Source organism: Saccostrea echinata, unplaced genomic scaffold (assembly GCF_033153115.1).
Source record: "Saccostrea echinata isolate AGI-Se365-2 ecotype Australia unplaced genomic scaffold, CSIRO_AGI_Sech_v1 ptg000031l, whole genome shotgun sequence".
Lineage (NCBI taxonomy): Eukaryota > Metazoa > Mollusca > Bivalvia > Ostreida > Ostreidae > Saccostrea > Saccostrea echinata.
Genome location: NW_026889780.1, coordinates 37,146 through 53,433, shown reverse-complemented (window position 1 = coordinate 53,433; position 16,288 = coordinate 37,146).

Here is a 16,288-nt window from a genome sequence, read left to right as displayed (position 1 = left end):
ACATGTATTGTTTTCGGTAGTTAATGGGCTAGTGACTGGCAACCTCGGGCTAGTAACTTTGTTACTGCCACTAGCCCGACGGGCTAGTAACTAATTTTTGTTATTGCACACCCCTGCTGTGTGAGTTCTTACGTTCACTGTTCTTGGCAACTTAGCCCATCTTCCAGTTTCTGACCACTCCATATTGACTTCGGTACAAATTATGAGAGCAATGAATTCCTAATAACTTACCTTTTTTTTTTGGTTCTCTCCAAATCTTTGCATTTACTTAGGCGCCATATTGAGAACATTAAGAATTTCGAACCCGATCTAAATTCAACGGATTTCTCTAAAATCCATATCTTCTAAGTAATTAGGTCTTTCCACCTTTCTGTGGAAAGACCTCTTGAAATGCTTATGTTTATTATTATTATTATTATTATTTTTCTTCCCGGACTTTTGAAACCGCAAGACTTATAGAAAAACTTTATAGTTCATGAAACTGGATATTAAAAGTTATTCCGAAAAACGACCCCCCGTGTTTGACCCATGACCTCTTACGAAGTTATTGCCCCTTTCGCAAGAATAGCTTGTTATCGCTACTCCTTCGAAACAGAAAACCGTAGAGATACAGAACCTTCACCAATGTCTTCGACTACTTGAGAGGACTTTTCAATCTATTCATTGCGAAATGATTTGTCGACCCCTTCAGTGAGTTATTGCCCCTGAAAGTTTATGAAGTTTACAAATAATGAAAAATTTTCAAAACGATAAGTCGTAGAGACACGGAACCAACTGCATTAGATTCTTTGACCTCATACCTTGAAATTTTTGTAAAGGTCAAAGGTCAAGGTCATTCAAAATTTGAGAAATTAAGCTCTTTTTATATCTCTTTTGTCTTTCATTTTATACTAAATCTTTTTGCATCTTTAATATGTCCTCTTAAAACTATTTCAAAGATTTCATACTTGTCCCCAGAGATTTACCTTTTTAAAAGTTATTGCCCCTTTCACTGAAAACCTTGTTATTGCTACTCCTCCGAAACCGTAAACTGTAGAGACATGAAACCTTCACTAATGTCCTAAGGGCCTTTAGACTCAACTTCAATCTATTCAGTGCGAAAGGATCCGATGACCCCTTATATGAGTTATTGCCCTTTAACGACTTTGCGCTTACTATTAAACCTTGTAACTTTAAAACTAAAAGTCATAGAAGCATGTGGTCAAGTGCAATGTGACCCGTGACCTTTGACCTTGAATATGTTTAAGGTCAAAGGTCAAGGTCAATAATTTTTTTTTGGAAAATTTTCAATTTTCCTATATTTCAAGCCATTTCTGGTTTCTTTTTATTCAAAATTTACTATAAAGAGGTATATATAAAAAAATTAAGAATTTAAAGAAGGTGGAAAGACCTCTAATTGTTCTGTGAACAATTAGTCTACTAGTTTTTAATAAAATTTTAAGCTCCTTCAAATTTTCATTAATCATATAAATCACATTTTTCCCATTATTTTGAGTACAACTGGAAGTACATGTTTCTCATTTATTCTCATTTATTCCTTGTAAATAAAATTTCACATCAAATATTTATCTTTGTTTTACTTTGTGATGCTGGAATTCAGTTCAACCTGACTATCCCAAGAGCAGACTATTATCCCCTCTTAGGGTAGCAGTACAGTAGAATAGAGGGCCGTAGGAACAGAGAAGTGGTAATGGTGGGGAATGTTGGACACAAGCCCCCCCCCCCTCCTCCCCTGAAGAAACACTCAAAAATATCATTTTTGAAACAGGGTAGATCATAATTCATTTGTTTAAAGTAACACTGCTAGACTTTCTTTATTTCATATGTGAAAAATGACTTCAAGGATGCACCAGAACCCACCAAAATGTATATTCATTTATTAATGATTTTAATTTAAGGATTGCACAGGATTGAGTCCTGGAAAAATCTTGTGGGTGGCATATGCCCCCCCCCCCCCCAAAAGGTATAAGTAACACAGGCACTTGATTCGATAAAAAAAAAATTAACCCATAGTATAATAATATTGCGTTATTACTATATTATGTGTTAAAAAAATTATTACTGAAACAAGTGCCTGTGATAAGTAAGTAGTAATTAAAAATACTAATAAAAGTACTTCATAACACACTAATTGGTACAGTGTGCCCCAAAGAGGCATATAAGTAAGAAAAAGTACAAGTAAACCCAATTTTATTAATTAAATACACCAATTAGCAGAGTTATCATACATGTAAGTACATGTATCATACAACAAAAATATGTATGTATACTTATCTTGAAGCTTTTTTGACATTTAAATCTTATATTTAAAATTTTATTGATTTTTCTTTTTTTAAATTGGGTAGTTGTGGTACACTACCCCCGTTTTATATCCTTTTTCTTTTGCTAATAAATACATTTTATCATTTCATATAAAGACTTCAAAATTATCTTTGGTAGACCCAGGATTTTTTAAAGGGGGGTTCAACAGGCTAATAATGGGGTCTGAGCCAGTGAGGGCCACCTTGTGGCCCCAGTGGGTAAAGGACAAAAGCCCCTTTAAGCTCCCAGGATTTGGGTCCTTTTTAAATCAGTTTTGTGAGTTGTGTTATGTATATTTTATGTATAATAAAAGCAATATTTAACCAAAAAAAAAAATGATTATTTCACCTTTACTAAATTTTGGCACACATGAGGGGGAAGGGGTATATAGAAACTGTTTTAAGAATAGTTTTTTACGGTAATAGAAATTTCATATTCATCCAGGATTTTAAATTTAAAATACGAATAATAGATTTACCTCCTAAAATTATGTTTCTGGGGAACATAACAAATTTTATTTTAATGCTTTATAGGCAGTGAAAAGGAATTATACACTTAAAGACCTTGAAGACTCAGATTCATATTTGAATTGTTATTAATATAGTTATGATATATGCTGATAAAACAGATTATGACATAATATTAAAAAATAATATTTATACCTAAAAATTATCAAATGTAGTACCTTAGAAAATTACATGAATTAATAGCCATTGCAAATTATTGTTACTACAAAGTAACATATCTTTACTTATAATATCTAAAATTATAGACAGAAACTGTTTACATCATTGAAAACTGCAGAATAGAGTAAAAACCTCTGCAATACCTTAAATTCTTGAACATGTAATTGTAGAAGTAGTCTTTGACAATATATGACATTGTAAGTCTTGTTCAAATCTTAAACCAAATTTTACTCATTGTTCAAAACTAAAGAGTGTCATAAAAGGAAGGAAGTGGTTTTTGTTGCATTAATTTTTGTAGAATCGTTTGTTATTGTATCTCAAAACACAAATCTCAGATTCTCGTACACAAGAACACCCCCCCCCCCCCCGCGCTTACTATCAGCTTCTTTAAATAATGCGTCAATCATATCCATGTTTCGAACGTCAAACCATGAGCATCCACAAACTTAATAATTAATTAAAATAAATATTTGATGATCTTTAAAAAGATGTATCATTATGAATGAAAAGAAATTAAAAATGTGTATTCAGAATTTCCTCGACGTTCGCTGTTAGTCAATATTGACGCTATGCAAGCGCGTCGTATAAAAAAGGGGAAAATAATATACAAAAGACGTATAAAACATAAAAAAAACAGCTGCAAATGATAGTAAGTAACAGATTTATACTTACGAAAAAGGATCCAAAGCACTTCGAGGCGTCTGCCATCGTCTTCTTTTCTGGTTCTCCAGGTCGACCGGAAACCAGGCAACTTATTGCCAGACAAACATGAGTCATTTGTAGACCATGAATTTTCGAAATTTTAAATACTGAACTCACGAATGAATGAAGGGTAAGAAAATATAGGAAATGATTAAACTAAATGGGATATTAATTAAAACTATTCATATATAGCGGATTTTGATTAATATTACACATTTTCTCTGGGCGACTTAATAGATATATATATTCCTATGAAAATATATGCCGGGTTATAAATAATTTAATTATTTCTCGCTATGCGAATAAAAAATGCAGAAATTATAATTGCATTGAAAAAAATAATTACGAAAGAGTCTTATTTCAGGACATCAGTCATCTTACCACAAAGTACACTGCCTTAATGATCAGTTAAAATATTAGGGAGACCGGAAAAAGTCTGCTTAATCCATCGGGGTCCCAGACCGATATATAAATGCTTAACTGGGTTCCCTAACCAAGAAGTCCGGATTATATATATATATATATATATATATATATATATATATATATATATATATATATATATATATATATATACATAAATATTGGCGAATTTTTTACATAGAAAATACATTCTTTACAAGGATGGGCGATTCTTTTTAGGACTTTACTATTATCAGACAAATGCAATGTGGTTGAAAACTACATGTTGAGGACGATTAGATTTCTTATTTAGACTTGTCACGTGATGTTGCAGTCACGTGATTTTAGCAAATATACCTGGAGTATTGAGGTCATCTATAAATTACAATATTGCAAGGGCATAACCAAGTTAAAAGTCTAAGTTTAATATACAGCTATTTTCAACACTCTTTTTAGTTTGTGAAAAATGCTGCGAATCTATATAGATTCTACTATTCGATAGCTAAAATTACATTTGATAGACAGTAAATTGAATATTTTGCTGGTCAACTACATTAAATGAAGATATAATTAATTCATTTGCAAGATTTCAACAGGTTCGCAGCACTTTTCAAATATCTTTATACTTCTTGCATTTATGTTTAAAAGCTTGTCATAGTTCATTGAGGGTATGCCCTTGCAATATATCGATTTATTACGACCCTTCTATTACCCTTCAGTGAATATGCATACAAATATACAGCAGTATCGCTTGTCTAGGGAATGTACGGGGAGTATATGAATAAAATAATAAAAATAGACATCGCATCCAAGTTAATCGCCTCTTGTATATCTGAAAATAATATTTTATTTCATTACAAAATACATTTTTCATCGTATAAAATATAACGTGATCCGCCTCTCACTGCATACAAACTGCGTCAAATTTTACGATATGACGTCACATTGACAAGTGCGTTGCGATCAGTGAATTGTTTATATATTGCTGTGTGGGATTTAACCAACGACAAAAATTCATGCAGTAGTTAGTATTGATGTAGTTTAAAGCTATTCAACAGTTTAAAATAGCAAATCATTTCATTTTGTGGTAATTAGAAGAACTTACATTTTTTTGGTGATGTCATAGTAAGCCTTTTCCGTATATATTAGGCCCGCCTACTTATTGGAGCCTTAACTGTGCTGCGAAATGATCACAATAAGACCTGCGTCAAAACTGTATCAATGATAATCCGCTCGACATTTCATTCTTGATCTAGGGTCAACCCACCCTCCTAGTTAGAGTTAGAAATGAAAATTAATCTGAGACCTGCCTTTAAACTTTGTGTATATGTTAAAGTAAATATGTGGAATTTCCTAAACCGTTCAGTAAATACATGTATTTTAATAATGGCTGTTTTAGGAAAGACATGTTATTACTAAACATACTAGGAAATTCATGTATTTTTTACTGAACTAAGCAGGATGACTATGTATATGTTTCAACATATTCAATGAGTGTACAACTACTAGTATGCATGTTTTAAAAACAGCTCTTTACAAGAATTTTTCTACAAGGCTGACATTTGTCAAAGATTACTTTAAAATTCCATTTAAGGAGGAATGCTTTATACTAAGGTTTCATCACTGAAATATTGATGGCAGCTCCATTACATTATATGTATTTTATATTTTTTTCGAGGGGGGGGGGTATTTTTCCAGAGACAATATAATAATTGTTTTATTTGCAGATAAGATACCTCAGAGTTTTAAATTTGCTGTTAATAAATGCATAGTAGCGTATTTTTAATATCTAATAAAACATGAGAAGAAAAGTCAGTAAGTGATTTTAGATTTTAATTAAAAATATTTATAAAGATAATTTTGCATAAATGTGATGACCATTTCACACAGTTATAGTATGTTAATCGTGGTATAGACAACTGATTCCAGAAAATGAAAGTAGCCTATCAGTGTGTATTTTATTTTTGTGCCATTTGAACCCAATTGTTATTTAAACACTCTAGGTCTTTCACATACTGTATTGCATATCAGAAAGGGGCAATCTTGTCACTTTGACACTGACCAGATCTTAATGATTTTATCCATGGGTTTAAAAAATATTCACAAATATTGTTCTTATTAGATAAATGATTTTTAAAAAAAAAATCAAATGTTTTTTATGCCCCAGTATCGAATACTCGGGGGTATATAGTTTTTGCCCTGTCCGTCTGTCTGTCTGTCTGGTTAGCTGCTTGTTTGTCCGCAAAACTTTAACATTGCTCATAACTTTTGATTGGTTGGAGCTATTGCTTACATATTTCACATGTGTATTTATTGTGACAAGACTTTCTTTGGGTACCATCATATTTGACCTTTTGACCTCGACCTTGGAGTTTGACCCAGTTTTCCAAACTTTTTCTCAACTTTAAACTTTGGTCATAACATTTGAGCTAGGGCTTTCATACTTCACATATGTAATTCTTGTAACAAGACCTTCCTTTGGATACCAACAACTTTGACCCTTTGACCTTTGAGTCTGACCTACTTTTAAAAAGCTTTAACATTGGCTAAAACTTTTGAACGCGTGATGCTAGGGCTTATACTTCACAGTGTAATCCTTGTGACAAGACCTTTCTATGGATACAAACAACTCTGACCCTTTGACCTTGACCTACGAGTTTGACCTACTTTTGAAAAACTTTATCATTGGCCATTTCTTTTGAATGGTTGGTGGTAGGGCTTTCATTTTTCAAATTTTTAATCCTTGTGACAAGACTTTTCTTTGGATACAAACAACTTTGGATACAAACAACTTTGACCCTTTGACCTTGGAGTTTGGCCTACTTTTGGAAAACATTAACCTTGGCCATTTCTTTGAACAGTTGGTTCTAGGGCTTTCATACTTCAAATATGCAATCCTTGTGACAAGACCTTAAATAGGATACCAACAACTTTGACCCTTTGACCGGGACTTTGGGGTTTGACCTACTTTTGAAAAACTTTAACCTTGGCCATACCTTTTAAACGGTTGTTGGTAGGGTTTTCATATTTCACATGTGTATTTCATGTGAGAAGGCCTTTCCTTGGGCACCATTAATTTGACCTTGATGTTTGACTTACTTTTGAAAAACTTTAACCTTGTCCATATCTTTTCAATGGTTGCTGCTAGGGCTTTCATATTTCACAGGTATATTCCTCGGTACAAGATGTTACTTTGGGTACCAACATATTTGTTTTGCATTTGAGAAAGTTTAACCTTCGCTATTAGTTGCCATACGAGGGCATCAGTGTTTCACAAACACATCTTGTTTCCTACTTTTCTTGACATTTTTTAAAAGATAATCATATTAAACATTTATTAACAGTATAAAACTCTCAAGCAATTAAATATCAAATTATATATTTTTATATTTTCACTGAAAAAATACAAAATAAAAAAATCATATAAAATAATTCAGAAATAATATTGGTCGGTCAAAGCTGAAGCCATATTTTAAAAGAGATGTCTTAAAAATGGTGTAGCATTCCTCCTTGATATTTCTTTTACGTTCAACGTTTGACAGAAATATTTTTGATGCAAAGAAAAGAGCTTTTTGGTGAAAAACCTCTTCTTATCATCAACCATTTTAATTGGACAACTAATCATTTGAAGACCACTATATGTACAACAAGTTATTGAACTCTACTGGGTTTAAGTTTTGAATTTATTGTGCATCTGTTCATATTTTCTGATTCAAATTCTAATTATCACATCAAAAACAGTCAGTAAATACTGGTAAAAAGTATTCAGTAAATACATGTATTTCTTAAGCAGAGTAGGAATTTCAAACATTTCCTAAAATTCAGGAAATACATGAAATTCCTGATTAATCTTATTTACTGTAACATATATACAATGCCCACCCTCCAATCCGACACATCTGCATTCCGGCACATGGACTTTCCTACCTCATATTTTATTTAAAAAATTCTTTATAATTTATATAGAATAAAACACTGTATTCCGACCACTGTAAATTCCGAATTCCAGCGCTGTTTTGTTCACAAAACTAGATAATTACATTATGATTTCACCTCAGAGTATCCGACATAATTACACGGGTGTAGCATAATTAGCCGCTGGCAAGGTAACTTGAATGATCACAAGACTGGTCTACTTAGAGAGTAGTTAATTACGTGTACGAGTTTAATAGTGTTTATGTAAGCAATAAACGAACAGTTTTGAAATCAAAAATTAAGCAATCAATTATCTTCGTTGTTATCAAATTTATTGTCGCATTGACAAAATAGCATCCACGCGACAGGAAATAAAAAGAGTACATGATATTTGAATCGTCTTTACCTCACAGAATAAATAAGATATTTAGCTTGAAATTAAAATCAAGCATGCAGTCAGAGTCCCTCATAAAGCCATTTTTTTGATAAAAAAATGATAAAACATAAATGTAAGATTAGTTCTTGGAAGCAGGGTTTTTTATGTATAAAAAAACGTCATTTTTCGACACCCATTAGCCCTCAGGTTGAAAATGAAAATTCCAAAACATTATTGCATATCTTCAGCACACCAGCAATCATTTTTTAAAAGATAATTGGGTTATATTGCATAAAATATTAGAAAAGTTCTGGGGGTCGTAACATAAAGGGTACTTAAGTCTAAGACCATGATTAAGTAGGACTTAAGTACAGTTTTAAACTTAAGACCGTAACTAGACACGTGCTAAGATTTGACAATCTTAGCAAAACTTAGACTGCCGGTAGAGGTGACTTAAGTATGTCTTGACTTTCTTAAACATATCTTTAGACCTATTCCAGGTTGACTTACTATGTTTAAACATTTCTCTATTTATATTATGCATTAACAAATATTTTTTTCTATTTAATATACTGGTATAAGAATTTTAGTTTTTCGTCCGGGGGGGGGGGGGGGGGGTTATCACTTATTCCAGTATCACTCTCTAAATGACATACGTGTAAATGCAAAATATTATTTTGGGGATACGTTTGAAATATTAGTGGGACCTAGGTAATAAACACTAATCATTATAAGTAAATTGTATAGAGTAATCATGGATCTGTTTGTTCACTGTGAAAAAATGAGGAAATGATTTTAAAGATTGTAGGTGAATTATAGGATGATGACTAGAAAACTTACAAAAAGATTTTCTGTAAATTAGATTGAATGTAGAACGCAACAAGCGAGGATTCAGGCAGGGTTCGCTACCGTTAGCGCAAGAGAGAGAGAGAGAGAGAGAGAGAGAGAGAGTTATTGATGCATGTAAGTTGGAGATATACGAAAAATTGTTTTCTGAAAACAATTCTTTTCCATACTTCAGCAAATTGTAAATAAGTATATTATAAAACGTCTGCAGTCTCTGCTTGCTGATATGGGAGTAAAAAAAATTTAAAATCTCCCTATTGTTTTTTTTGCTTTAATTTTTATTAAGAGTTTCAATTTCAAGTATATAGACGTTCGGTTATCGTGCCATGTCTGCGAGAATGACAATTTGAAAGCAAGTGAACATTTGTCAAATGAAAGAGTAACAACAATGAAAACATCGCAGTCTCGAGTGATAAACACTACGTATTCACGCATGTATAATGAACCACTAGTGCCACTTTGTAATCGTGAAATATTTGTTTTGAAATATTCAAAATTATTTAAACAGAAATGTAATCTAACCTAGCTAAAACCGATAGGTAAGGACGTCAACTTTAATATACATGTAATTAAAAACGTAATTAATAATATTTACAAATACATATATAAATAAATTGAAAAACTAGGATGATTTATAAAAAATATTTTGAACGTAAGTTTAACTTAGCTAAGATCTAGCTAAGTCCGTTTTATGTTACGGTTACCAGGGGGTCGTAACATAAAGCTTGCTAAGTTTTTGACTTAAGTAGAATCATAAGTATGTTTTAGGTGCAATCTTAAGACCTGCCTTAGTACTACTTAAGTATGTCTTAAATCGTAACATAAAACGAACTTAAGTAGGGTCATAAGTATTAGTCTTAGCTAAGTCATAAGTATAAGTCTTAGCTAAGTCAAGCTTATGTTCAAAATATTTTTATGTATCATCCTATTTTTTTTTCCAATTTATTTATACAATGTATATATATTTGTAAGAATGATTTAGTTACGTTTTTAATTACACATATAATAAAGTAAACGTCCTTACCTAACGGTTTTAGTTAGGTTAGATTGGACTTCGTATTAAAAGTATATACAATTACACATTTAATAAAGTTGACGTCCTTACCTAACGGTTTTAGTTAGGTTAGATTAGACTTCGTAATAAAAGTATATACATGTAATTCTGCTTATTCTGAATATTTGAAAACAAATATTGCACGGTCACAAAGGGTATATTCGATTAAGCGACACGAGTTACACGAGTTACTAGAGTTGTAAATAAAACAAGACATCTTCGACACAGGTGACCAATCCGTGTTACGCGAGTATACTCCTCAGTTTACCTGGAGTAACAGGTGAAAAAAATGGCGGGAAGTGAAGACGCAATGTAAATGTGAAAACTGTTTCTGAATAAATTTGTCAGTGTTTGTATTATAAATTAGAACGTCCATGAAAAAAGTCTACAACATTATTTTGACATCTTTTTTTTCCATTTTTAGTTTTCAGATCAACCCATCAATTTACTATTATGTTATCAATGACAGATTTTATTTTTTTAAAAAGAAGTTGAATTATCTTTTTTTTATTTTCACTATGCCTAATCATGGATTAATTATTATAAAAATGTCTGTGTATATTGATCAATAAGATTATTCCTATTTAGATTTAACAATCGTAACATAGATATGTCGTGTTAATTAGTTAAAATAAGTTTACAAATTCATGTTGTGAGTTTTTCAAATTCATTTCTAAAACTGTGTAACACATGTAACACAAACTTTATAGACTTCTCATGTAGGGAGAGTGCAAAATAAGTTTTAAGAACTTGTTCCCAATCCCATTGTATATATATATTGCAATAAAACATGTTCAATTCAATTCATTAGTTAAATAATTCAGTTTCAAAATAATAAACAGACTCCAATTTGAGAGCAATGGCAGTTACATGTACATGTGCATGTAATAATCTTGTAATTATGGATGTCGCATCCCAGGAACCAGCTGGTTTGTTGTTTACAATAAATATACACTTAAAAAGGTTATACCTATATGGGAATTACCTTGTCAGCCTTCAATCACAATCATATTATTGTACCATTAATACATACGTAATTTTTTAAAAGATAAATTTAGTAAAAATATTGAACATAATTTTAAAGACTCAAAGTTAAAAGCCACAGCCATGAAAATCATTAAATCATATTACCTGAAGGTTCCAACCGCCGTCACAATTTTTTGTGATATATATATATATAAATATATATATATATATATATATATATATATATATATATATATATATATATATATATATATATATATATATATATATATATATATATATATATATATATATTGTATATATATATATATATATATATATATATATATATATATATATATACAAAAAATTATTCAAGTGTATGTCTCTCACATCATATGACTAACACCGGATTAATGAAAAATGTCAGCTATGGTACTTTTCTGACCAGTTAGTATACCCCATGCAAAAAGTTACAGGGGGGATAATAATAAAATATTTTTTAAACGTCTGTCATCAGATCTGTTTTATTTTTTATATGCTTAATATATACATATTATCACAATTTTCTTACAGTATACACAGAAAAACCAGAAGGGTGTGGTATGGCGCTTCTATACATGAAAAACAGCGCCTATATTATGAACAAATTTGCTTGGTATGGCGCTTCTATACATGATGAATATAACAAACATTGTAACATATAATAAATACATATATACGGATATAAAGATCGAACATACGAAGAATGAATCACAACTCTTTCTCATTTATTAACTTAAAAGCTAAATGCAAAAATCCAAAATTACAAAGCTCGGAAAAGTTTTGGACACTCAGTAATTGAACTAGTTTAAATGCGGATGGTTTTTTGCAGTAATAGCATTTAATACATTTACTTCTCAATTCTTTGTATAGGGGACAAATCAAAACAAAATGAAATTCATCTTCTATGTTGGTTTTACAAAATTCACAAAATCTTCGTTCGTTTACAATATTTCCATGACGCCCAGTTTCAATTGCCAGGTTATGTGAAGACATTTTTATTATATGTTTTTTTGTTTTTTTATAAAGAAAAGGTATTGACTTTCTAAAATAATACTGCATGGTTAAATAATCTACAATATTCCTGAAAAAAAATACAATTTTCGGGATACAATTGTCGGTTTTTGATCTGTTTTATTCACCCGCTGATATACTGTTTTACCCGAGATATTTAAATAAACACTGTACAACACGAGATGTTTTATTTTGATTTTTAGAGTTCAACTCTAATAAAAAAAAAAATACAAAACAACAGTATATGTTTAATTTTTTTCCCTCCCATATCAGGAAGCAGAGACTGCAGACGTTTTATGATATACTTATTTTCAATTTAATGAAGGATGGAAAAGAAGTGTGTGTGTTTTTTTTTTTTTTTTAGAAAACAAATTTTCGTGTATCTCCAACTTACATGTATCAACAACCCTCTCTCTCGAACGGTAGTGAACCCTGTCTAAATCCTCGCTTGTTGCGTTCTACATTCAATTTAATTTACAGACAATCTTTATTAGTTTTCTTTCATTCACCGACAATTTTTAAAATCTATATTATCTCATTTTTTCACAGTAAACAAAAAAATCCATGATTACTGTATACAATTTAATTATAATGATCAGTGTTTATAACCTAGGTCCCACTTATATTTCAAACGTATCCCCAAAATAATATTTTGTATTTACATGTACGTCATTTAAAGAGTGATATTGGATGGAATCAGTGATCAACACCCCCATCCCCCACCCCCACCCCTGACCAAAAAAAATAATTCTTATACCCCAGTATATTAATTAGAAAAAATTATTTTTAATACATAATATAAATAGGGGAATGTTTTAACATTGAAAGTCAACCTTAAATATTTCTAAATATATGTTTAAGAAAGTTAAGACATACTTAAGTCACCTCTACCGACCGCCTAAGTTTTGCTAAGATTGTTAAAATTTAGCACGTTTTTAGTTACGGTCTTAAGTTTAAGAATGTACTTAAGTCCTACTTAAGCATGGTTTTAGACTTAAGTACCCTTTATGTTACGACCTCCTGGTTTTCTTTGTAGAAAAAAAGTCATTTTTGACCTCCATTTAACCCCCAGCTAGAAAATAAAAAATCGGACACCTTACTGCACATCTATAGAACACCATCAATCATCTTTCAAAAGATAATTTGACCGTTCACGGTAGCTCAGTCGGTAGAGCGCTCGCTCCGTGATCGGGAGGTCGTGAGTTCGAATCTCGGCCGCGACAGACCTAAGTCGGTAAAAAATTGGTAGCAACTGTTCCTTCACTATGCGCTCGGCACTTTGAAGTGAAAGTTGCTGGTCCTTCGAATGAGGCCTTAAAAACCGAAGCCCCGTGTCATGGCAGGCGTTGGTACGATAAACATCTCTCACTGCTCAATGGCCCTGAGTGCCGAGTAAAGGTCAAAATTTGAAGCCCTTCACCGGTATATGGTGACATCTCTATATGAGTGAAAAACTCTCGAATGGGACGTAAAACAACATACAATCAATCAATCAATCAAAAGATAATTTGGCTATAACTTAAAATGTAAGAGATGTTCAGGGAACCAGGGTTTTTGTAGAGAAAAAAACCGTCATTTTTCGACCCCATTTTGACCCCAAGGTGAAAAAAAAATGGAAACATTATTGTACATCTACAGGACACCAGCAACCATTTATTTATGTCAACATGCAACTTATTTATGTCAACATGTGACTTATTTATATCAACATGCGAGTTTTAACATGCAAGGTATTTATGTCCACATGCAAGATAATAAGTTGCAAGTTTACATGCATGTCTCGCATGTTGGCATAATTAACTCGTCATAATATAACATAAAATTATTAACATAATTATCTTGCATGCTGACATAAATAAGTCGCATGTTTACATAATTATCTAGCATGTTGACATAAAATAGTCGCATGTCAACATTATCCTGTTGTATCTTGCTTGTATAATGTCATATAATGGCGTTAGTAAGTAAGTTTACCAATAATAAAATGGTAACTTGCATGTCAACATAATTATTTTGCATGTTGACGTAAATAAGTTGCATTTCTACATTATTATGTTGCATAATAACATAATTTATCTTGCATGAAGGGGGCAAAAATATGCCACCATATATAATAATTGAATCCTTAGAAATAATTTACCAATTATTTCTTACCGTAAATCCTAGACAGAATGTCACAATTATCGTAAGATAAACTTGTGTTGGAAAGAGAGAGCGTCTTCTCTCCCCAAAGTCTAAGGTTGGAGTGCCCAAGAATTAGTATTGGCGAGAATGCGCAAGGGAGGAAAAATCCAGTTAGACCACTCACACACTCTTACGTTCACTAACCACTCACCCGTATAAATGAATGAATGAATAAGGCAATGAATGAACGTAGTAAATTCCGTAGTGGGAACGGAATTCATCAGTTACTATAATAACGTAATGCCTTAGGAATATCTATGAAAATGATAAGAATGTTAATTAGTAGTATTAATTAATTAATTATAATTCACCCTGTGACATATGCATAGAAGTTATATCGATATAAATAAAAGATATTAGAAAAAATATAAATGCTGGTATTTCTAGGGGGAAAGTTTGAAAATATTGTTCTCAAACAGACTTTGCAGGGGCGGGAATTCTAATGAAATCACATCACAAAGGATGAAGTGACGGTAAATGTATATTGTATCATGTGTGAAGTGTCAAATATTTGCTATATATATATACATTTATGTCTCTGAGCCCCCGCGAAGTTAATTTGATAACAGCATTTTCTCATCTTCTCCCTGGAAATATTAATAAATTTACATTGATGTACCTAAATATCTATATATTGTTACATATCGACATTACCATGCCGTTATGTTTAAATCTCTTGCTTTGATCAATATTTTTAAAGGTAAATTTTCTTTAAAGTCGATATAATTTATAGCAATAAACTAAATCAAATGAAAGAAGGGCCCTTACATTATGTTAAAACACCCAGATATTATTCATAAATATAAATGTATAAATAAGGTGTTATTTAAGCATTGAATCATTATTTTTTGAAAGAAATTGTCTCAAAACTGTGCATACAAATTGAGTAATGAGCGTTAGCGCGTTATAAAATTCACATTTGCAGTCAAGGCAAGGAATTAAAAAATGAATATTCCTTGCCTTGACTGCAAATGTGATTTTTATATCAAAATCCCTTATTATCCTTCGGGCAAATTACAATTAACAGAAGAAGCATTGCAACTGGTACTGTTCCATATGAGCGTGAATTTTGCCGTTGCACTTTCACGGCGTTCAACATTTATGACGTCAAAGTAAAACGCAAACTTTAACCTTTTGCCCCAATGTCCGTGTTATGGTATTTTGAATGCCGTATCTTTGCTAACACTTTATAAGAAAAATACATGTGGAATGTAAATATAACAATTTATATGTTGACAAGCAGGCTTGGCGTAATGCTAAAGGTAATGGTAATGCATTGCAACTGCATTACTTGAAATCAAAGTAATGCTAGTAATGTGTAATGCCAAAAAATCTGCATTACTTGCCATGGTAATGTAATGCATTACTTCCTCAAATCTAGAGTAATGCTGGCATTACATAGCATTACAATGCATTATTTTGTGTATACCCATTATTTTAATCACTAATGGACTTGGAAATTATTATTTAGATTAAATAAATTTCAAACTAGAAAAATTATTTAAACAATTTTACCTATTGAAATAAACCTTCTGATTAATATACTTTAACTTTTAACTATTCTGTTTAAATTTCAGTGACTCCACATTTAAATGTTCTTACTTATTTTAGAAATTAAGCTTGAATTTCAAAGAAAATACGCCAATCAAGGTACAAAATAATCTGCTGATTGCCACCTTATGAATTGAGTGTCAACAAAACACAAGTATCTGTAGGATTATGTAACAATGTATTGTTTTGAGAAGCCCAGTGCTCCAAATATAAGCCCCCTTTCCCTGTCTGTGTTTATGAAGCTGATCT